This window comes from Engystomops pustulosus, chromosome 6, assembly GCF_040894005.1.
Source record: "Engystomops pustulosus chromosome 6, aEngPut4.maternal, whole genome shotgun sequence".
NCBI lineage: Eukaryota > Metazoa > Chordata > Amphibia > Anura > Leptodactylidae > Engystomops > Engystomops pustulosus.
Window position 1 is genome coordinate 111,273,429 of NC_092416.1, and position 23,838 is coordinate 111,297,266.

The following is a 23,838-nucleotide window of genomic DNA, read 5'->3' on the forward strand; positions in this document are numbered from 1 at the left end:
CATTTAAAGGTTCTAATAACTTGCCCTTTTTGATTAACTCTTTCTGGGTGGGATTCTGCCATATTATTTTCAATTTAACCACTTCCTTAACTTTTCTACTTTTTCATTTCTGTTTTCTCACTCCCTTCTTTTCATAAGCCGGATCTTTTTGGTTTTTCTTATCATGGCTTGTTATCTTTGGGACAAATATTAATTCCATGTGGCACCATTTTATATTTTGCTTAGAAGCTGAAAACAATTTATTTTTAAATCTTTTGTAGTGCAATGCAAGGGACACTTCTCCTTTATTTTCATTGGGTTGGTATGATTACAGATATACAAAATCTACATAGGTTTTATTACGTTTTAAAAGTTTAAATAATGTAAATCTTTTGTTAAAAAAATTCCACGTTTTTCCGGATTTTGAAATCAATATTTTTTCATACTATACTGTGTATAGAGCTGGCTAAGGTGTCATTTTTCTGTGGAGCAAGATGGCGTTTTCATTTAAACTATTTAGGGACATATTGATAATTTTTTATCCATATATTTATGGTTTGAAAAATTTGTTTTTCAGTATCATCTATATGCTGATGATACCCAGCTATATACTTCTGCATGTAACATCACCCCTGCCTTACTCCAGAACACTAGTGAATGTCTCTCTGCTGTCTGAACTCCTTATCTTTCCACCATCTACTAACCGACCCAACCATGACTTCTCCATCTCGCTCGGTGGGATCACTATAGCACAGAGGCAGCGGGCCCTCTGTTGTGCTGGACGCCAACCTCTCCTTTGCATCGTATATATTCAATCTCTTGCTCGCTCTTGCCAGATGCATCTCAAAAACATTTCCAGAATCTGTCCATTTCTGACAATTGAAACATCTAAAATGCTAATTGTTGTTCGGATTATCGACTAGACTACTGTACCTCCCTACTGATCGGTCTTCTACTCACTAAACTCTCTCCTCTACAATCTATTCTTAATGCAGCAGCCAGACTTGTCTTTCAGACCACATAATACACACATGCCTCCAGTCTGTATGAGTCACTGCACTGGCTGTCTGTCTCCTTCCTAATTCAGTTTAAAATAATAACCCATGTCCACAAAGCTCTGCATAATGCTGCACCTCCCTAGCTCTCTTCTCTCATCTCAGTCTATTGCCCAAACCTTGCTCTTCGATCTGCCAGTGATTTTTGATTAATCTCTACCTTAATACAAACCTCTCCTGTATGTCTCCAGGACTTCTCCAGTGCCACACCAATTCTCTGGAATGCCCTTTCCCAGACTCTGAGACTAATACCCCCCTCCAAAGTTTCAAACATGCTCTTAAAACCCATCTTTTTAGGCAAGCCTATCACACTCGCTAACTGCATGAAATGTCAACTCCAGCCTATGTCAACTCTCTAATCCAGCCTATGTCATCCTCCAGTTGCTTATCCGGCAAACACTAGATATGTACCAAGCACTAGGTTTCTTTGCTGTCACTTTCACCTTGTATATGGGGTGGCGGCTGATGGCTGGTTAAGCAGCAGATTTTTTATTTATTAAAATATTTTATACTGTTCCCTGTATAATGACTGTACCATTATAAAAGCTCCTTCACCTCTTGTGTCACCCCTTTCCTCCTCATAGAATACAAGCGAGCAGGGCTCTCACTTCTATTGTTCGATATTAATGTTTGTACCCTGTAATGTAATATTATATTTGTATATGTCCCCTATGATTTGTAAAGTGCTACGGAATTTGATGGCGCTTTCCTGGCTTGTGCATCCAAGTGGCTTGTGAACATAAGTGGGGTTTAAACAAGCAGATTTTGTGTGAGCTAAGAGTGAATCTGTGGTTTGGGTGATCGCCAATTGAGCAGATAAATAATAGTAAGGAACTTTTCTTAGTGTCACAGTTTAAATAGTTTTTCTTTTTTCCTTTCTTTGCCTAGCTTGCTAATTGGAAGGAAGGATTAGTGTGCACAAGTGATAAATTAAGGGATAGCAACTGTTTTGAGCTTGCTCATTTTGGCTTGTGTTTCTAAGTGGCTTGTGAATAGAGATGAGCGAGCACTAAAATGCTCGGGTACTCGTTATTCGAGACGAACTTTTCCCGATGCTCGAGTGCTCGTCTCGAATAACGAGCCCCATTGAAGTCAATGGGAGACTCGAGCATTTTTCAAGGGGACCAAGGATCTGCACAGGGAAGCTTGGCCAAGCACCTGGGAACCTCAGAAAAGGATGGAAACACCACGGAAATGGACAGGAAACAGCAGGGGAAGCATGCATGGATGCCTCTGAGGCTGCTTAATCGCACCATTATGCCAAAACTATGGGCAACAGCATGGCAATGACAGAGTGACCGAATGAGGCTAGATAGCATCTAAAACATCCAATAATTGACCCTGACACTATAGGGGACGGCATGCAGAGGCAGCGGCAGCAGCGGCAGGCTAGAGAGTGTCTTGGCAACATACCCCAAATGGACTCAGGCTTAAAACCAATGGGTGGCAGAGAGGAACCAAAGGAGGTGAGCAAGAAGCGCTCAAATAATATCGGTAAATGATAAAAGTTTGCCAGTATATTTTGTGGATTACTCAGCAGGGTGGCGACAAAGTTAACAAGTTTGATGAGGAAGCCATGAAAACAACCCAAAATTCTGCCTGACACAGCTCGTTTGATAAGGGGACCATGTATGGAGGCACTGAACTAGTAGTAGATTAAAGGTGCTGCAGTTAAAACTATGTTAGTTGGATCTTGGGATGGAGCTGGCGCTCCGCTGCCAGGCGAGCTTTCGCCAATCCAAGCCCCTGTCTCTAGGCTACTCCCCAAACAGCACTTTTAAGAACCTTTTGTATAAGATCAAGTGTAGTAGCGTTCTTATAAGTTTAGGATATGGCGGGTGAGGGGAATGTAAACAGATGCGCAAGAAGCGCTGAAATAATATTGGTAAATGATAAAAGTTTGCCAGTATATTTTGTGGATTACACAGCAGGGTGGCGACAAAGTTAACAAGTTTGATGTGGAAGCCATGCAAACAACCCAAAATTCTGCCTGACACAGCTCGTTTGATAAGGGGACCATGTATGGAGGCAGCTATATGGACTACTTTTGGAGGCAGCTATGGCGATGACGTGTGGAGGTAGCAATGGAGACAACGTGTGAAGGCAGCTAAAAAGACGACGTGTGGAGGCTGCTATGGAGACAATGTAATTTGGATAGTGCCTGTATGTGGCAGTCCAAAAAAGTTTTCAAACCAGAGGAGCAGGTAGCTGGTCCTCCAGAAAAATTACATAGATTGAGTGCCTGTATGTGGCAGTCCAAAAAAGTTTTCAAACCAGAGGAGCAGGTAGCTGGTCCTCCAAAAAGATTAAATAAATTGAGTGCCTGTATGTGGCAGTCCAAAAAAGTTTTCAAACCAGAGGAGCAGGTAGCTGGTCCTCCAGAAAAATTACATAGATTGAGTGCCTGTATGTGGCACTCCCAAAAATTGTTTAAAACAGAGGACAGGGTAGTTGGCCCTCCAGAAAAATTAAATACATAGAGTACTATAGCCAGAGCCAGTTGGCCCTGGCAAAAAAATTGCCAGTTTCCTCTGCTTTAGTGTACAAAGAGGAGGAGAAGGAGGACAATGAGGAGGAGGAGTGCATACATTATTCAGGTTCAGCTTCTTTCACCTGGTGGAGAATGGAAATGCGGAGAAATCCAGGTTTTATTCATCTTGATAAGCGTCAGCCTGTCAGCAATGTCAGTCGACAGGCGTGTACGCTTATCGGTGATGATGCCACCAGCTGCACTGAAAACCCGCTCGGACAACACGCTAGCGGCAGGGCAGGCAAGAACCTCCAAGGCGTACAGCGCCAGTTCGTGCCACATGTCCAGCTTTGAAACCCAGTAGTTGTAGGGAGCTGTGTGATCATTTAGGACGATGGTATGGTCAGCTACATACTCCCTCACCATCTTTCTGTAAAGATCAGCCCTACTCTGCCGAGACTGGGGACAGATGACAGTGTCTTGCTGGGATGACATAAAACTGGCAAAGGCCTTGTAAAGCGTACCCCTGCCAGTGCTGGACAAGCTGCCTGGTCGCCTACTCTCCCTCGCTACTTGTCCCGCAGAAGTACGCCCTCTGCCGCTAGCGCTGTCAGAAGGGAAATACTGTTTCAGCTTGTGCACCAGGGCCTGCTGGTATTCATGCATTCTCACACTCCTTTCCTCTCCAGGGATGAGAGTGGAAAGATTTTGCTTGTACCGTGGGTCCAGGAGAGTGAATACCCAGTAATCGGTGCTGGAATAAATTCTTTGAACGCGAGGGTCACGGGATAGGCAGCTTAGCATGAAATCTGCCATATGCGCCAGAGTCCCAACGCGCAAGAATTCACTCCCCTCACTATCCTGACTGTCCATTTCCTCCTCCTCCAACTCCTCCAACTCCTCTTCTTCTGCCCATACACGCTGAACAGTGAAGGACTGAACAATGGTCCCCTCTTCTGTATCGCCAACATTCTCCTCCTCTTCCTCCTCATCCTCCTCCACCTCCACCTCCTCCGATATGCGCTGAGAAACAGACCTAAGGGTGCTTTGGCTATCAACAAGGGAATCTTCTTCCCCCGTCTCTTGTGACGAGCACAAAGCTTCCGACTTCATGCTGACCAGAGAGTTTTTCAACAGGCCAAGCAGCGGGATGGTGAGGCTGATGATGGCGGCATCACCACTGACCATCTGTGTTGACTCCTCAAAGTTACTCAGCACCTGACAGATATCAGACATCCACGTCCACTCCTCATTGTAGACTTGAGGAAGCTGACTGACCTGACTACCAGTTCTGGTGGAAGTTGACATCTGGCAGTCTACAATCGCTCTGCGCTGCTGGTAAACTCTGGATAACATGGTCAGTGTTGAATTCCACCTCGTGGGCACGTCGCACAACAGTCGGTGAGCGGGCAGTTGGAGGCGGCGCTGCGCTGCCCTGAGAGTGGCAGCATCTGTGCTGGACTTCCTGAAATGCGCACAGATGCGGCGCACCTTCGTGAGCAAATCAGACAGATTGGGGTATGTCTTGAGGAAACGCTGAACTATGAGATTTAACACATGGGCCAGGCATGGCACATGTGTCAGTCTGCCGAGTTGCAGAGCTGCCACCAGGTTACGGCCGTTGTCACACACAACCATGCCTGGCATCAGGTTCAGCGGTGCGAGCCACAGATCAGTCTGCGCCGTGATGCCCTGTAATAACTCTTGGGCGGTGTGCCTTTTATCGCCTAGGCTCAGCAGTTTGAGCACCGCCTGCTGTCACTTAGCGATGGCACTGCTGCTGTGCCTAGAGCTACCGACTAATGGCGCCATGCCCACGGAAGGTAATTCAGAGGAGGAGGTGGAGGAGGGGTGGGAGGAGGAGGAGGCATAGAAGGCCTTTGAGACCTGGACCGAGGTAGGCCCCGCAATCCTCGGCGTCGGCAGTATATGACCAGCCCCAGGGTCAGACTCGGTCCCAGCCTCCACCAAGTTAACCCAATGTGCCGTCAGCGATATATAGTGGCCCTGCCCGGCAGCACTCGTCCACGTGTCCGTGGTCAGGTGGACCTTGTCAGAAACGGCGTTGGTCAGGGCACGGAGGATGTTCTCTGACACGTGCTTGTGCAGGGCTGGGACGGCACATCGGGAAAAGTAGTGGCGGCTGGGGACCGAATACCGAGGGGCGGCCGCCGCCATGAGGTTTCAAAAGGCCTTAGTCTCTACCAGCCTATAGGGCAGCATCTCCAGGCTAAGCAACTTGGAGATGTGGACGTTGAGGGCTTGGGCGTGTGGGTGGGTTGCGCTATACCTCCTTTTGCGCTCCAGCGTCTGGGGTATGGAGAGCTGAACGCTGGTGGATGCTGTGGAGGATCGTGGAGGCGAAGATGGGGTTTTCGCACGGGAGGTGTTTGGGCCGGGGTCCTGGGCAGGGGGCTGACTAGCAGATGACACAGGGGAAGGAGCAGTGGTGTGCCCGGCCGGAGGTGAACGGGCTTGGTGCCATTGAGTGGGGTGTTTAGCATTCAGATGCCTGCGCATACTGGTGGTAGTTAAGCTAGTAGTGGTGGAACCCCTGCTGATCCTGGTTTGGCAAATGTTGCACACCACAGTCCGTCAGTCATCCGGTATTTCTTTAAAGAACCTCCAGACTTCTGAAAATCTAGCCCTCGCCACGGGAGCTTGACTACGGGCAACATTTGGCGCTGATGCACCAGCTCTGGCCCTGCCTCTCCGTCTGGCCCCACCACTGACTCTTCCAACCTGTTCTGCTATAGGACTCTCCTCCGTCTCAGAAGCACTGTGTTCACCCGGCCTCTCAACCCAGCTTGGGTCTGTCACCTCATCATCCTCCGATCCCTCAGTCTGCTCCCCCCTCGGACTTCCTGCCCTGACAACAACTTCACCACTGTCTGACAACTGTGTCTCCTCATCGTCCGACACCTCTTTACACACTTCTTCCACTACGTGAATAATGTCATCATCACCCACAGACTGCGACTGGTGGAAAACCTGGGCATCGGAAAATAGCTCAGCAGCAGCAGGACAAGTGGTTTGTGACTGTGGGAAGGGTCCAGAAAACAGTTCCTCAGAGTATGCCGGTTCAAATGCCAAATTTTGGTGGGAGGGGGCAGACTGGGGGGAAGGAGGCTGAGGTGAGGAGCCGGAGGAGTGCCGATTTCGGTGACATGGGTGGACTGCGTGGAAGACTGACTGGTGGACAAATGGCTAGAAGCATTGTCCGCAATCCACGACATCACCTCTTCGCACTGTTCTGGCCTCAACAGTGCTCTACCACGAGTCCCAGTAACTTGAGACATGATGAACCTAGGGAGTGTACCTCTGCGGCGTTCCCCTGCTCCCCCATCAGCAGGTGGTGTCTCACCCCGCCCAGGACCATGGCCTCTGACCCCTGCAGTAGTTGGACGCCCACGCCCTCGTCCTCTACCCCTAGCCCTCGGGTTAAACATTTTCCAAATTAAAGTGTAAACTTGAAAAAAAAAATTTTTTGTGTTTATTTTTTTTTAGTTTTTTATTTTTTTTAACAAAACGATGCTATCCTATTGCTATGGCTAGTTTCTAACCTACACTGACAGCACACAACTGGATTTTGTGCTTTGCAAGAGGAGTTTGAGCTATAAAATGAAATACAGCTAAAAAAAAAAAAAATCAGCAGACTCTGCCTAATTCTACTCAAACCCCTAATAAATTGTCCCACTTCGGTGTTGGAGGTGGATATGCGTGTCACTAAGAGCTAAACACAACGGTCGCAGGTCTCCCAGCAAATTCCTCACAGTATGGTACTTGCTGCATTACTAGTGCCAGCAAGGCCAGCCACAAGCAAACAAAAAAAAGGGAAATATAACGCTATTGTAGGCCTAAGTAAGCCGTTGGGGTTCTCCTATGGCTATTTTGTAGCCTACAATGAGAGCACACTGCTTTGCAAGAGGAGTTTGAGCTATAAAATGAAATACAGCTAAAAAAAAAAAAAATCAGCAGACTCTGCCTAATTCTACTCAAACCCCTAATAAATTGTCCCACTTCGGTGTTGGAGGTGGATATGCGTGTCACTAAGAGCTAAACACAACGGTCGCAGGTCTCCAAGCAAATTCCTCACAGTATGGTACTAGCTGCACTACTAGTGCCAGCAAGCCCAGCCACAAGCAAACAAAAAAAAGGAAAATACAACGCTATTATAGGCCTAAGTAAGCCGTTGGGGTTCTCCTATGGCTATTTTGTAGCCTACAATGAGAGCACACTGCTTTGCAAGAGGAGTTTGAGCTATAAAATGAAATACAGTTAAAAAAAAAAAAATCAGCAGAGGTGGATATGTGTGTCACTAAGAGCTAAACACAACGGTAGCAAGTCCCCCTGCAAATTCCTCACAATATGGTACTAGCTGCACTACTAGTGCCAGCAAGCCCAGCCACAAGCAAATAAAAAAAAAAAAAGTATAACGTTATTGTAGCCCTAAGAAGGGCTGTTGGGTTCTTGTAGAAGCACTCCTGCCTAACACTATTCTAATAGAACACCCTAACGCTTTCCCTGACCAGCAGCAGCTCTCTCCCTAGCGGCATCCAGACACAGAATGATCCGAGCAGCGCAGGCAGGGGCTAGTCTATTCCAGGGTCACCTGATCTGGCCAGCCAACCACCAGGGCCGGCGCTAGGGGTAGGCAAAGGTGGCAATTGCCCAGGGCCCCTGGGAGAAAGGGGAGAATCTCTTCTTTCAAATGAATCTTGAATTTTGTTTCTATGTGCCAGGGATCCAGAGATATTCAGGTTTAAAGTGAGAATATCAGGTGCCATTTTTATATATATAAAAATCACTCCCAACGGCAGTTTAACAGTTAATATCTCCGTTTTCCTACATTTTAGAAACACAAATTTAGATTCATATAAAAGAGGAGACTCTCTTCTTTCATAGGAAAAAAGAAGTGAGGTTCTATGTGTCACAGAGCCAGAGAAACAGGCCCCTGAAATTGACCCCCCCCCAATCCAGATTCTTAGCCATCAGGCTTCAGGGAGCATTTGCTGCACACAGGAGCTGCTGCACCTCACAGATAATGGAATATTCACTTTATATGTTACTACATTTTGAGAAGGGATAATATCAACTAATATTCATGTTTTTAACCCTTCTCTATGCAGAACTATCTAATAACACACTTTGGGCCACATGTATCAATCGTTTTTTTCTGTTGTTTTTGCGCCTTTTCATTCAGGCACACCGTTTTTGTGCCATTTTTGCAACTAAACGCCAAGCTAGCTGCGCAGCAAAAATAACCAGCTTTCCCTCATTTATCCTAGCAATCCAGATGTTTTGCTGCGCCTAATGATATTCATCACTTGCAACTTTTAATTTAGGCGCAAAAACGGGCGCAAAAACACTCCAGCCCGAAGGTGGCGTTAACTGAGAAGAAAGCACTGAGCCCCTTTGCAGAACAGCTCATTTCTAGCAGCAAAGCTCAGCCAGACACTGCAGACACTAGAACAGATCATACAGACATGAGATACTCTGCAGACAGGAGCTGCAGACTCTATTTACAGTTCATCACCTTCTATTTACAAAACATTCTGCAGAATCCTGAGCTCAGAGCAAGAGAGAAGAGAACATTACAGAATGTTGCACATAGTACTGACAAGTGTCCCCCATGTAATTCTGCACAGTATCACCAGTGTTTCTGAGGGGGATACTGGCCAGAATTACAGGGGTGCAGCAGGAGACCAGCACTGGGGGATCCCCTCCAGGAGAAGCCCCTGCTGAGGAGGTCACTGGGTGCTGGGTGTCACACACCTGGGTGCTGCTGTGAGTGTTATCTTCATTCTGGGCTGTGGGAGAAGCAGAGAGGAGCTTGTAGCAGGATGACATGTAAGTGCCTAAACTATGTTAAAGTAAAGTGATTAATAAGAGGCAGGAAATATACTTATCACAGATGGTTGTAGCTTGTGATAATTCTGGAAAACAGTGCACCAGAATTTAGGCGCAACTACTACACTTAGGCGCACAAAGTGATAAATGTGGCCCTTTCTCTCTTATTCCCTTTTATTTTGTGATACTGTTTTAGGAAAGTAGATTTTCTTTATATAGGTATCTGGATTTATACACATTTTAGAGGAAATTTTGAATGTTAATTGCCAAATCCATCGCCCGTTTGTCTGCTTTCAAAATTCTATAGGTTTTATGGCGCCTTTACTTTTTATTTTGTTTTATTGATATATTTTGCAGGTTGTGACTGTCTAAAAATGTCTAGCTGAAAAGCAGATATCTGGTTATTACAGTTTTAGTGATATTTTGGGATTTATTTATGTGAACATATCAATATGGGACATTTGTGAACTGTACAAATGTATTACATTTAGGAGATGTGAAGGGAAATATTTTCTGTTTGGATCAAATTTTTTGCCATCAAAGTCAAATTTTAAGTATTTTTAATAAAATGTTTCAGTTTGAATCAAAATTGCATGAAAGCGCCAATTTCTATAAAATCCTTGATGCAATTTTGAAAATGGGGCAAGTGTCTGCTTTCAGAAAATATCGGTCCCTCTCCCCAATGGGCCTCACAGTCTAATCAACCTACCAGTAATTTTTTGGAGTGTGGGAGGAAACCGGAGGACCCGGAGGAATCCCACGCAGACACACGCATACAAAATCTTTGCAGATGTTGACCAGCACTGCAAGGCTGTAGTGCTAATCACGGAGACACCATGCTGCCCATAAATCTCCCTATCATTTATCTACCTCCTATAAAATTCTCCCATATTACAGTTTGATTTACCAGACTAATGGAGCCTCTTGCTGACTGTGACTGGTCATAAAATAGTTTTATTTTGGGGCCCCACTTTTAGTTTTGCCCAGGGCCCCACTTTGTCTAGAACCGGCCCTGCCAACCACTGCTATCGACGTGTAAGCGTACCACGTCATGCTGGGTGGAGTGCAGAGTCTCCTGGCTTGTGATTGGCTCTGTTTCTGGCCGCCAAAAAGCAAAACGGCGGGAGATGCCATTTTCTCGAGCGGGCGAAGTATTCGTCCGAGCAACGAGCAGTTTCGAGTACGCTAATGCTCGAACGAGCATCAAGCTCGGACGAGTATGTTCGCTCATCTCTACTTGTGAACATAAGTGGAGTTTAAACAAGCAGATTTTAAAAAATGAGTAGTCTACAGAACTGCATGTAATCTTCATTTTATATCTCTTGATTTATTCACTCCTCACAGTTTTGTATGGCTAGCAAGATTGGTGGTATGCTCCAGTGCACACTCTGCCATATGTATACACTGCTGGAGCAGGAGTTCCATGGTGAATACTGCTTCGACAGATGTGCCCATGTCCCCAATTAGAGATCTGGAGGAAGATATTGCGCGTCTGTGAGCAATCGACAATTTTAAAAGGAGTATTCTGCTCACTGATTAAGCAATAAGCGGCATAGAAGTGGAGGGTGGAGAAGAAAGTCAGGAGGACCGGGTAGGTAGCTGGGTTACTGTAAATTGAGGGGGTAGAAAGGGATCCAAGAAAGAGAAGGCCAATTCTGACTCTGAACACCCAAGCAAAATTGCAAAATTGTGCAATGATGTTGTCATGGGTGTTCCCGCGACCCATATCGCGGGTTCACCCGTGCCCCTCATGACCCACGAACGCACCACCAGCGCCACTCACCTGACCGGGCTCCTGATTCCCATCCTTGCTCCGTGCGTCGCGTGCTGGCTCCAGAAAATTTAAAGGGCCAGCGAACCGTTAATTGGCGCTTACCATTTCCCAGAACGCTATTTAAATCTGTCTCTCCCATCACACCATGCCGGATCTTTGTGCCTCACAGCCTTAGAAAAAGCTCCTGAGTGATATTCCTGGGTTCCTGTGTCTCCTGCGTTCCTGTGTGTTCCCGTGTATCCTGCATTCCTGCTCCTGTGTGTTCCTGCTCCTGAGTTCTCGTGTCCTGTGTGCCTGTGTTCCCGTTCCCATCTGCCTGGACCTCCCATTGCTGACCCTGGATTGGACTTGACATTGCATCTCTGCCGCCTGCCATGACCCTGTGCCTGGACCTGACCCCTAGATTGTCTCCTGCTAAGGTACCTCAACGTCGGATGCCACCGCGGGCAAGTCGTACCTGTGGAACGACCTGGTGGTACCCTGCCTCATCAATTCCATACCACTTAGACTCCGGTCCCAGTTGTCGGCTCGTACCACCTCCCGCTGTGGTCCTGTGGATCCACGCATCCCGATTCCTGACAGTAAGATCTGGCCATGGATCCCACCGAGGTTCCGCTTCCCGGTCTCCCCAACCTTGCCACCATCGTGGTCCAGCAATCCCGGCAGATTGCAGCTCAATGTGAACAGCTGGTACAAGTCACCGCCATGCTGCAACAGCTGCTAGCCGCCCAGCAACAGGTTCCTGCGGCTACTAATACCACCGTCTGTCTTCCTGCCGCTGAACCTAGACTACGGCTGTTTATGCCTGGCAAGTATGATGGAGATCCCAAGTTGTGCAGGTGCGGTGCTTTATAACCCAGTGCTCTCTGCACATAGAACTCAGTCTACTCTCAGTGGTCTCATCACCTTGGCAATCCGGATTGATGTGTGGTTTAGGGAGCGTGCCTAAGAGTTACGCCTTGAGCAACCACAAGTCCGTCCATGAAGCCTTCCTTGCCTAGCTCCTGTTTTCCAAAGACCGGTCCAGCCTCCGGTTGTACCATCTGCAGAAGAGCCTATGGAGGTGGACAGAGCCAGACTCTCTTCCCAGGAACCTATCAGAAGATGTCAGGGAAACCTCTGCCTTTATTGTGCCAGTCCAGAGCACTTCATCAGGACTTGTCCAGTCCATTTCCAGCGTCCGGGAAATGCCAGCATCTAGGGTTCTTGGGAGAAGCGTCTCTAGGTGTAAGCAAAGCTTCTCCATGCCTGATGATTCCTGTGCTTCTCAGTATTGGCTTCTCAGTGGCCAAAGCCTTTATGACCCGGTCCAGTACTGCACCAAGCCTCTGTTCTTGCAGGTCAGTGTGCTGCACAAGAAGAGACTTTCCTTTTATGTACTACCATGGTCCACGTCCTCCATCCTTTTGGGCCTTCTGTGGCTGCAGCTCCATGATCCAGTACTGAACTGGGTGACAGGAGGGGGTCAAGAGTGGCAGTCCCACTGTATGGTGGCGACTCTACCAGTACCCGTCTTGGTCTCCTCCGTGTTCTCCAAAAAGCAGGCAGAGACTTTGCCGCCTCACCGTCCCTACGACTGCCCTATTTGTTGGTACCCGATTTTATCATTCTTGCTTTATTGAATTAGATTAAAACAGATAGCATCCAATTTGCAGTTAATATGACACAGTTCACAATTACAGGTTGGTACCCGATTTATTGCCGCGTACCTCTCCTCCCCGAGGTGGAGAAGTGTCTGTTCCACCAACGAAGCCACCTTTCCTCGGTTACATAATCTCCGACAAAGGTCTCCAGATGGATCCAGCCAAAGTGTCAGCAGTTCTGCAGTAGCCGCGTCCAGAAGGTCTTTGAGCCAATCAGAGATTCCTTGGCTTTGCAAACTACTACCGGCAGTCTATCCCACATTTCTCTACTCTGGTCTCTCCCATCGTGGCGCTCAAAAAGAAGGGCACTAATCCACAACTCTGGCCTTTGCGGCTGAAGAAGCCTTCACAAAGTAAAAGTCCACCTTTGCCACGGCTCCTGTTCTCTCTAGACCCGATACAGAGAAGCCTTTTATCCTGGAGGTGGATGCATCTTCTGTAGGTGCAGGGGCGGTGCTCAGCCAGAAGGGGCCTAAGCCAAATACTCACGTGCGGTTTCTTTTCTAAAACCTTTTCTCCCGCAGAAAAGAATTACTCTATAGGGGATAGAGAACTTTTGGCCATCAAACTTGCCCTGGAAGAATGGCAATATCTTTTGGAGGGAGCTCACCATCCATTGCTTATACAGATCATAAGAAGCTCTCGTACCTCCAGACAGCTCAACATCTTAACCCCAGGAAAGCCCGTTGGTCATTCTTCTTCTCCCGCTTCAACCTGATGATCCACTTCCGACCTGCGGAGAAGAATAGAGCTGGTTCCTCAGCATATCATGTCTCCGGAACATTTGGTTACTGCCGCTCCGTTGGATCTTCGGCAGCTTCCCCCCTGGCAAAACGTATGTCTGACCTGCTCTGCGGAAGAGGATTTTGTTTGGGGGACATTCTTCACGTCTGGCTGGGCACCCTGGGGTGCAACTCTCCGTGGCCCTCATCTCCCGCTACCACCGGTGGCCTGACTTGGTCAAGGATGTTCGGGACTTTGTGGGATCCTGCACCTCCGATTCCCATAATAAGCCTTCCCGTCTCTTGCTTCCGTTGCCGATACTCAGTCACCTGTGGTCACAAGTGGCTATGGACTTTGTCACAGACCTTCCATCCTTCTTTGGCAACCGTCATCTGGTTGCTGGCTGACGGGTTTTCGAAGATGTCTCATTTTGTCCCTCTTCCAGGTCTGCCATCTGCTCCACGTCTTGCCAGCCTCTTCTTTCAACATATCTTCCGGCTACATGGTCTTCCTCTACACATCGTCTTTAATCGGGGAGTTCAGTTTGTTTCCTGCTTCTGATGTTTTCTCTGCAGCCAACTGCAGGTAAAGTTGGATTTCTTCTCGGCTTACCACCCTCAGTCCAATGGACAAGTGGAGAGGATTAACCAGACTCTTGGATGTTACCTCCATCATTTTGTTTTTGCCCGTCAAGACTACTGGTCCGCCATGGGTGGAATTCTCATATAATTCACTGAATTCCAAATCTTCTGGCTGCGTTCCCTTCTTCATTGTCTATGGAGAGCATCCACGCCCTCCTCTTCCTCAGCTTCTGTCCTTGGATGTCCCTGCTGTTGAGGAGTTGGTACGAGATCTGAAGTCCATCTGGGAGCAGACTCGCCTTTCGTTGTTACAAGCATCTGCCCATATCAAGCTCCAGGCTGACAAGAGACGCAGGCCTCCTCCTGTCTTCTCGCCTGATGACAAGGTCTGGTTATCCTCTAGGTACATCTGGCTGAAGATTTCTGGGTACAAGCTTGGTCCACGATTCTTGGGTTCTTTCGAAGTCCTGACCTGCATCAATCTGGTGTCCTACAAGCTGCATCTTCCTCCCACCATGCACTTCACGAACTCCTTCCATGTCTCCCTACTCAAGCGTGTCGTCCTGAAACACTTCTCCCGACAAGTATCTCCTCCTGCTCCTGTGGCTGACTCCTCTGACATCTATGAAGTAAAGGAGATCCTTGATATAAAGACGAAGAAGGGTAAGCGGTTCTTCTTGGTTGACTGGAAGGGGTTTGGGCCGGAGGAGAGAACTTGGGAGCCCGAGGTCCATGACCTCCCGCAGAGGAGGGGGAGGCTGAAGGGGGGAGGGGAGTACTGTCACAAGTGTTCCCGGGACCCATGTCCCTCATGGCAGCGCCAGTGCCACTCACCATCAGGTCTGCTGCCTGCCCTGACCCTGTGCCTAGACCTGACCCTGAGACTGTCTCCTGCTAAGGTACCTTGACCTCAGCTGCCACAATGGGCTAGTTGCACATGTGGAACGACCTGGTGGTACATTGCCGCGGCAAGTCCAGCCAGCTTTGCGGCGGGCTCTGGTGAAGACCAGGTGCCACTTAGACTCCAGTCCCAGGTGTCGGCTAGTACCACCTCCCGCGGTGGTCCTCTGGATCCACGCATCCCGAATCCTGACAGATGCAAAGATGTTAGCGTCAGAAAAGGCAGCCCTAGCGGATCCTGCATTCCCTAACAGCCAGGGGAGCAGACCAGCTAGTAGTAGGGGGGATGGTAGTGCAGATAAGCAAAGACAGCTAGTGGTTGTAGGGGACTCTATAATCAGGAATAATTTGTTGGCAAGAATGCTTGGTTTGCTGTCTCCCTGGTGTTAGGGTTTGGCATGTGGTGGAAAGGGTGGATAAATTACAGGGAGGGGCTGGGGATGATCCAGCTGTCGTGGCCCATATTGAAACCAATGACAGAATAGATGCTAGGTGGAGGAGCCTGAAGAATATTTTCAAAGAATTTGGTTCAAAGCTTAAGGGAAAGACCTCCAAGGTAGTATTCTCTGGAATGCTACCTGTGCCATGCGCTACACAGAGAAAACCGCGGGAGCTCGGGGAGTTAAATGCTTTGCTCAGATCCTGGTGTAGAGAAGAGTAGAGGATCCGGGATCCTAAAGCACTGGTCTGACTTTTCATTGGGGTACAAGCTGTTTTCCACAGATAACTTGCACCTAAATGGAAGGGGGCTGCTGTGCTGGGGGAGAAGATCCTAGCAGGGTGGCAGAGTATTTAAACTAGGATTGGAGAGGAGGAAAAGGAAGACACTTAAGGGGTAGACAGGTCAGCTTAAGTTGGTGGGTGGTGAAGTGGGCAGTGAATGGGGAAGTAAGGCAGTGGATAAGGAGATCCACAAGTTACAAGGTTCCTGGACCAGATGGGTTACACCCCATAGTTCTTAAAGTTCTGTTATTGCTGTACTGCTGTCTAAAATATTCAGGGATTCCTCAATGTTTGGTATGGTGGCAAGTGACTGGCGCAAGGCGAATGTTGTGCCAATATTTTCAAAAAGTTCTAGAACTTCACCAGGCAATTATAGGCCTGTACGATTAACTTCCATTGGGGGGAAAATATTGGAAGGGTTATTAAAAGACTATATATTGGAGTATGTGACATCAAATACTATAATAAGTGACAGCATGGGTTTACTAAGGATAGAAGTTGTCAGACTAACTTGATTTGCTTCTATGAAGAGCTGAGCAGATGCCTGGATGGAGGAGCTGCTGTGGATATTGTGTTCTTGGATTTTGCAAAGGCATTGACACTGTCTTCATGGATGCCTGACAGGTAAAATAAGGTCTAGAGGTTTGGCAGGAACTATTTACAATTGGATTGAAAACTGGCTGAAGGATGGTATTGTGGTCAATGATTCCTACTCATGGAAAAAAGGGTCATCGAGTTGGAAAGGGAAAGTATAAACGATAAATCAGGAGAACTAAATAAGAAGCTGGAAGCAGCACAACAAAAATACAATATATGTCTAGTAAACAAAGCACAACAACGCACCTTTTTTTGGGGCCAAAAGAATTTCTGTGAGGGGCATAAGCCGGGAAAGAGGCTCACGGATAAAATTAAGTCCAACATCTCTAGCCCAGTAATTAACTCAATACAAAAAGTATCGGGGGAGGTGACCAGAGACGAGGACGAAATTATTAAAGAATTTGAGAAATTTTTCCAGGAATTATATACAAAAGAATCACAAAGCTCAGCTAGTCAAATGCAGGAATTTTTGGGGAAAATCACTTTACCTAAATTATCTGACCAGCAGAGAGCTATGCTCGAGTCCCCAATTTCCATACAGGAATTAGAATTGGCACTTAGTACCCGCATTGGAAATTCGTCTCCAGGATCAGATGGATTCCCGATGGAGGTCTACAGAAAATTGGGTGATATTCTATTTCCGGTTTTGATACAAGTGTGGGAGTCAGGTTTGATAAACGGGGTGCTACCGGCCTCTATGTATGAGGCTTGCATCACCCTGATATGCAAAAAAAATAAAGACCCAGAGAATCATATCGCCCAATTTCACTTCTGAATACAGATGTGAAGTTGTTTGCTAAATTGTTGGCAAACCGTTTAAAAAAGGTAATACCTGATATCGTATACGAGGATCAAACCGGGTTTATTCCCGGGCAATGTATTAAAACCAATCTGCGCAGACTGTACGGTACTATCCAGCTTAGACGGGGGGAGAACCGCTCCATCCTGTCTTTGCACGCTACAAAGCCGTTTGACAGGGTGGAGTGGCTCTTCCTCTGGAAAGTAATGAAGAGATTCCAAATGGGCGATAAGTTTATTGAGAGCATTAAGCTTTTCTATGCAAAACCCCAGGCCAGACTAAAAATCAATGGGAGGCTGTCACCCCTTTTATACGCTCTGTTTATAGAACCACTGGCAGCCGCCATTAGAGGAGATAATGAGAGTGTGGGTTGTGGTTGTGCGGGTCCGGGGGACAAAATTCTGCTTTACGCAGATGATATCTTGTTAACCCTGATTGACTCCCTTTCAACAGTCCCCAAAGTCATGCATTTGATAGACCAATTTTCGAAAATGTCAGGTCTGCAAATAAATTGGAAGAAGTCTACCTTATGCAAAATTGACGACTCCTCGGGGAATGTTATCACAGAACTTAGCCCAGTAGATAAAAAAGATGGTTTTGAATACCTAGGAATAAAAATTAACACAAAAATCTCTGAGTTTCCTAGACTAAACATAGCCCCATTAGTGCAGAAGCTAGAAGAGAGGAATCAAATATGGATTAAAATGCCATTGAGTAAAGGAGATAGGGTGGGATTGATCAAAATGGTGGTTCTCCCACAAGTCCTGCATGTTATTACTAACTGCCCCTGCTGGATTGAGGACAAATGGTTTAGAACACTGAGAGCAATCGTGAATAAATTACTATGGGGGAGATCAAGAGTCCGGATCAAGCAAAATTTCTTATGGAAAAGTATTATAAAAGATGGAGTTGCGTTACCATCCTTCTTCCACTACTTTATCGCCGCGCAGGTTCAGTATGTTGTCCTCTGAATATCCTTCAAAAGGATATTAGAGGAATTGGGGGAGTATATGATAATATTTTTGCTGGATTAGAATCCGGCGCATTGAATAAGAAGAAAATGTATTGGGTCCCCGCAGCAGTTATGTTGCACAGAGTATGGCACAAATATAAGACTTTTTTAGGAGTGTATGGTACAATTGAATGGACTCCCCTATGGGGCAATTATTGGTTGAAAGAATTTATTAATTTGGAAGGGATGGATTTTTGGAAAAGAAAAGGACTGAATCATACAGTTATACACTTGTTTCACAGGGGGGGGGGGGAATTAAAGATTTTCAAGAATTGAAACACAATTTAGCATTAAAAGACACAGACTATTTTAGATTTGCACAATTAAAACACGCGGCTAGAGCCGAACGCAATCAAAACTTTTTCACTCACACGGCACACAGCAATCTTACTAAATTATATGACATGAAATATGCAAAGAAAAATTTATCAAGAATATACAAAGGTATAATGGATGAAATTAATAAAGGGATAGTACTCCCGAGTCAGGTGAAATGGGGAAACAGTATAAGGGAGTTAAGCAAAGAACATTGGGATAAGATTTAGAGGGGAATTAACGGGATATCTTTGAATGATAATTTTAAGTTTATACAAGTAAACATTTTATACAGGGTATACTATTCACCACACATATTGTTTAAAGCTGGTCTAAAAGCAGATGCAAAATGCCACCGTTGCAAACAAGGTTCTGCTGACATCGCACACATCCTTTGGTTTTGCCCCGCCATAATTGAGTTCTGGCAGGAAATCTTCGTAGAGTTTCAGAGAGGCTTAGACATCGCCCTTCCTTTTTACCCCATTTTGGGAATCCTGGGATATACTGCAGAAATAGCTACGACCAAAAACTTGAAAACCTTAGTTTCAAAATTACTATTTCTGGGTCGCCTGATTATCATCAAGGACTGGAATGGGGCAAAAAAAACAGAGGTTAACAATTGGCGAAACCTAGTGGGGATAGTTAGTAGGTATGAATCTAGTATTAGAATAGATGGTAAGGAAGCTGAAATATGGAAAGAATGGAAGGTCAAAGAGCTCGAGCCCTCGAGGGCAGGTGGGTCCTCTCCCACGTAATGCATTTTTTTTGTGTTTCTTTGTTTTCTTCTTTTCTCTCATAGTGTACTCGGCATTGGGGGGAGGAAGGGAGGTTTAAGATTTGGTTTAGTAGATAGCTTAACTATGTACCGTAATAGGCGCTTATACTCAAAATGTGAGTTAGGCTATATGACTCCTATATGTGTGATGTATTACTATTATGTCATGTTTCTCTTTTAGTCATGTAATTTTGTATATGAAATGATAACATTTAAAATTAACTTTGTTGCTCATCCTGGTTCTTATTACAATCCAACATTTTAAAAGAAAAAAAAATGGTCACCAGTAATAAGTGGTGTACCCCAAAGTTCTGTGCTTGTCCCACTATTATGTAATATATTTATTAATGATATAGAGGTAGGAATTACTGGCACTGTGTCTATTTTTGCAGTGGACACTAAGCTGTGTAGTGTAATACAGTCTATGGAGGATGTTCATAGGCTGTAGGGTGACTTGGACAAACTCAGTGTTTGATCATCCACTTAGATAAGCATTTTAAAATTTTGATAGATCTAGCATTTGTGGGATGTGGATATACCTAAAATGACTACTATTCTATTTATTTTTTATAAAGGGGGGAGAGTGATTACAAATTAAATTTTTTTAGTACAGTTTTTTTGTTTTTGATGATCTTTATTTGGCAATAAAAGATTCATATTATACATGTGGTCATGTACTTTACTCTTGCTAGGTTAGCATAAACCTTTGGGGGAGGAAAAGTAAAAAGCACAGCATCAAAGGGAGTCATTATACCACAATAGTTTCTATACATATTTATTGACTCCACAAGTCATTTTTAAGAGTTAAAGGGTGAAAGAGGAAAAAGGAAGGAAGGATTTAGGGGCCCTGACCTGGGTAAGGAATTGGGTGAGAAAGGGAGATAGCAGCTGCCCGCAGCTGCTCCAGCAGTGCCCAAGTCTCCGCAGCTTCCCAGGGCTGCTCCAGCGGTGCCCAAGCCTCGACAGCTTCCCGCAGCTGCTCCAGTTGCTCCGCAGCTTCCCCCAGCTGCTCCAGTGGCTCCACAGCTTCCCGCAGCTGCTCCAGCGGCTCTGCAGCTTCCCGCAGCTGCTCCAGTCGCTCCACAGCTTCCCGCAGCTGCTCCAGTGGCTCCATAGCTTCTCACAGCTGCTCCAGTGGCTCCGCAGCTTCCCACAGCTGCTCCAGTGGCTCTGCAGCTTCCTGCAGCTGCTCCAGTGCTCTGCAGCTTCCCGCAGCTGCTCCAGTGGCTCTGCAGCTTCCTGCAGCTGCTCCAGTGGCGTCCCAGCCTCCGCAGCTTGCCAGTGCTGCACCAGAGACTCTGCAGCTTGCCAGTGCTGCTCCAGAGACTCCGCAGCTTCCCAGAGCTGCTCCAAAGACTCTGCAGCTTCCCAGAGCTGCTCCAGAGACTCTGCAGTTTCCCAGAGGTGCTCCAAAGACTCTGCAGCTTCCTAGAGCTGCTCCAGAGACTCCACAGCTTCCCAGAGCTGCTCCAGAGACTCTGCAGCAGCCTCAGCAGCCTGCTAGAGCTCCACCGGCTCTCCAGAAGTCTCCACCGGCCTCCCCTGAGGCCGCTCCAGAGTCTCCACCGGCCTCCCCTGAGGCCGCTCCAGAGTCTCCACCGGCCTCCCCTGAGGCCGCTCCAGAGTCTCCATCAGGCCTCCCCTGAGGCCGCTCTAGAGTCTCCACCGGCCTCCCCTGAGGCCGCTCCGGTGTGCCTAGAGCCGTCCCAAGCTGCGGCTTCCCCCTCCTCGGAAGGACGGCTTCCCCTTGACCACCACAGACGATGACACAAGCCACCTGGGACCGGAGTCCAAGTGGTACCCAGTTTTCACCAGAGCCTGCTGCAAAGTGGGTTGGACTTGCTGCGGTGTGGTAAAACCAGGTTGTGACACGGTGCGACTTTGTCCTCGGTAACTGCCAAGGTGAGGTACAGAAGAGGTGCAGGTTCGTGGTCAGGAAGAGGCAGGAGGTCAAGACAGGCAGCAAAGGTTCAGGGTTCAGAAGCAGAGCAGAAGGTCAGGGCTGGCGGCAGAGGAGCATAATGGGAATAGGTGTGGGGTCATAACAGAAAATCACATTAAGCGTAAAGGTCATGGGAAACAAGCTTTTCTAAGGCTTTGAGGCACAAAGACCCAACAGGGTGTCTATAGAGAGACTGTGTTAAATAGAATTCTGGATAAGGGCAGCACCAATTAATGGCGCGCTGGCTCTTTAAATCTTGTGAAGCCGGCATGTGCGCACCCTAGGACACAGGGACGCTCACGCACGCCCGAGGACCCGGAAGCAGGAGCGAGGTGGGATAAGTCGTTGCGTAGCAGAGCGGGGGCACACGGAGGGGCACGGGTGAGCCCGAGACCCGAGACATGGGTCGCAGGACCACCCGTGACACTTATATAGATTGGGTAGCAAGGTTAAAGAGGTATTCCCATGAAGACAAGTTTCTTATATGAACTCAGGATTAAAAAAAAAACACATTCTCTAATTCACTGTTATTAACAAATATGCCACATTGCACACATATCACACAGCCCAACCTGTCTCTATCAGTCCTGGTGTACACAATTTCAGTTGCCCCTAGACAGGACCCTGTAACTTCTGACTTAGGGTCGCCCGCCATCTTGGATGAGATTGTGCAGATGAGATTACTGTCTGTGAGATGTAGCAGAGTTCACAGTGTAACAGTGTAAAAGTCTGTCAACCTGTGTCTAATCTGTGTAATCAACGTAAGCATCTCATCATCTCTGATCTGTCTCATCTCTCTTTCTATGTGTTTGTTAGCACAATGTCAGAAGCCAGATGAAAGTGTACATGCATCCTGTCCCCTGATAATGTAACCACATTGTCACCGCACTAAACTAGATGGTTCATAATGTGTCTACTTGCACTAAGCAGATAAGAGATAAGGAGCTAAAACAGCAATAAAACTGGGGGGATAAAATGATCATCACTAGGGGATTGAAATGTGAGAATTTTCTTTAGTGGGAAAACCCCTTCAAAGGCGATGTAAGCAGAAATAGAATGTTGTCCGCATATAGGGCATATTTATGTTCCCTACCAGCTACTTCAATACCCTTAAGGTTCGCTCTGACCAGGTGGGCCAAAAGCTCCACAGCCAAAATTAAAAGAATGGGGATAAGGGGGCACCCCTGTCTGGTACCACACTTAATTTTTATGCGATTGGACATGAACCCCTTGATGTTGACTTCCACTGTGGGGGAGGAATATAGGCTATTAGAGGCATAATTGTTAGAATCCTCGGCCCCAACCCCAAGGAAGTTCACGGGGGTCATATGAATTCAACCTTAATCCAAGATAAAAATAAACTGCACATATATAGAGACATAACTCAGGGAATAGTAATGGGATAGAACAATAGGGAGTATGGGGGGAAGGTAGGACAAAAGTAGAAGGAAGAGAGAGAAAAGAGGCAACATCAAAAAAGTCCCCTGTCATCGTCTATGGCTTAGAGCTCCTCCATTCCTAAAATCTGGTTGATGGAATAACTACGGACCTCCAGCAATGGGAGATAACCTGTCAGATAACCTACAAGAAAGTGTCTCGGGAGACTCTTTTTGATTTTTGTGATTTTTTGAGAGCGAATAGTAAGGCCTGTGCTGGTGTAAAGCTTCTAGTGGAGTTAGTTAAAGCATAATATAATTGATTAACAGGGGGTTAGGGGGGCACTCCCACCTTATGTGCATCATATGTGTAATGTGTCCCCCTTATACCTTCAACATTGATCAGAGATCTGAGAGTTGATTTGCTTCAATGTAGCTGTGGTGCAGTACCACTGTGATGGAATCTTGAAGTTAAGTTCTTGCAGGCTGCAAGATGAGGAGAGTACATGGGTCAGGGTAAAAACTGTAGACCATTGCTCTGACGAGAGTTGCTCACCAAAGTCAGTCTCCCAAGCCCCTGCATAATACGGTTTTGAGTCCCCTGTCTCTCTTGCCATTATTACGGTATATAGCAGTGAGGTGGTGTGAGTGGGTGAGTCTTTGGTGAGACATATCTCTTCAAATGTGGTGAGGGTAGATGTTAATGTCGATGTAGGTGAGTGGAGATGATTTATGATGGAGTCCAGCACACATGTCCCTAAGGCTGCTCTATGGTAGGAACAAAAGTCTGGCAACCCCACTCCACCTGCAATTTTGGGTCTCATGAAAAGGTTCCTTCGTATGCAAGGAGGGGAACCTCACCAGACAAAGTGACGCGCCACTTTATGGAGTGATGTGAAGAAAGCGCATTGTATGTCCATGGGGACAGTTGGAATAGGTATAGGAGTCATGGTAGGATATCCATCTTGAGCACATTAATTCTCAAAAAACCAGAGAGGGTTAGGGACTGCCGTTTGGTCAGGTCATTCGTAATAGATTCATGATTAAGGGAGTACAGGTGAGGTAGGTCTGAGGGTATGAGGGTATGTGGGCCCCTAAGTATTTAATAGAGTGAACAATGACATCTTATGGTGAATGTGCCCCTACTCCAAGCCCAAAATATCAGGATTGCCCTGGAGAGCATTAGCCAGCTATTCCATCACCAAAAGATACAGGAAGGGAGATGAAGGGTGTCCCTGTCCAGTCCCATTGGAGATTGAAAATGCTAATGAAAGTGCCCTGTTTACCTTGACTCTGGCGTATGGGCCATGATACAAGGCCATAA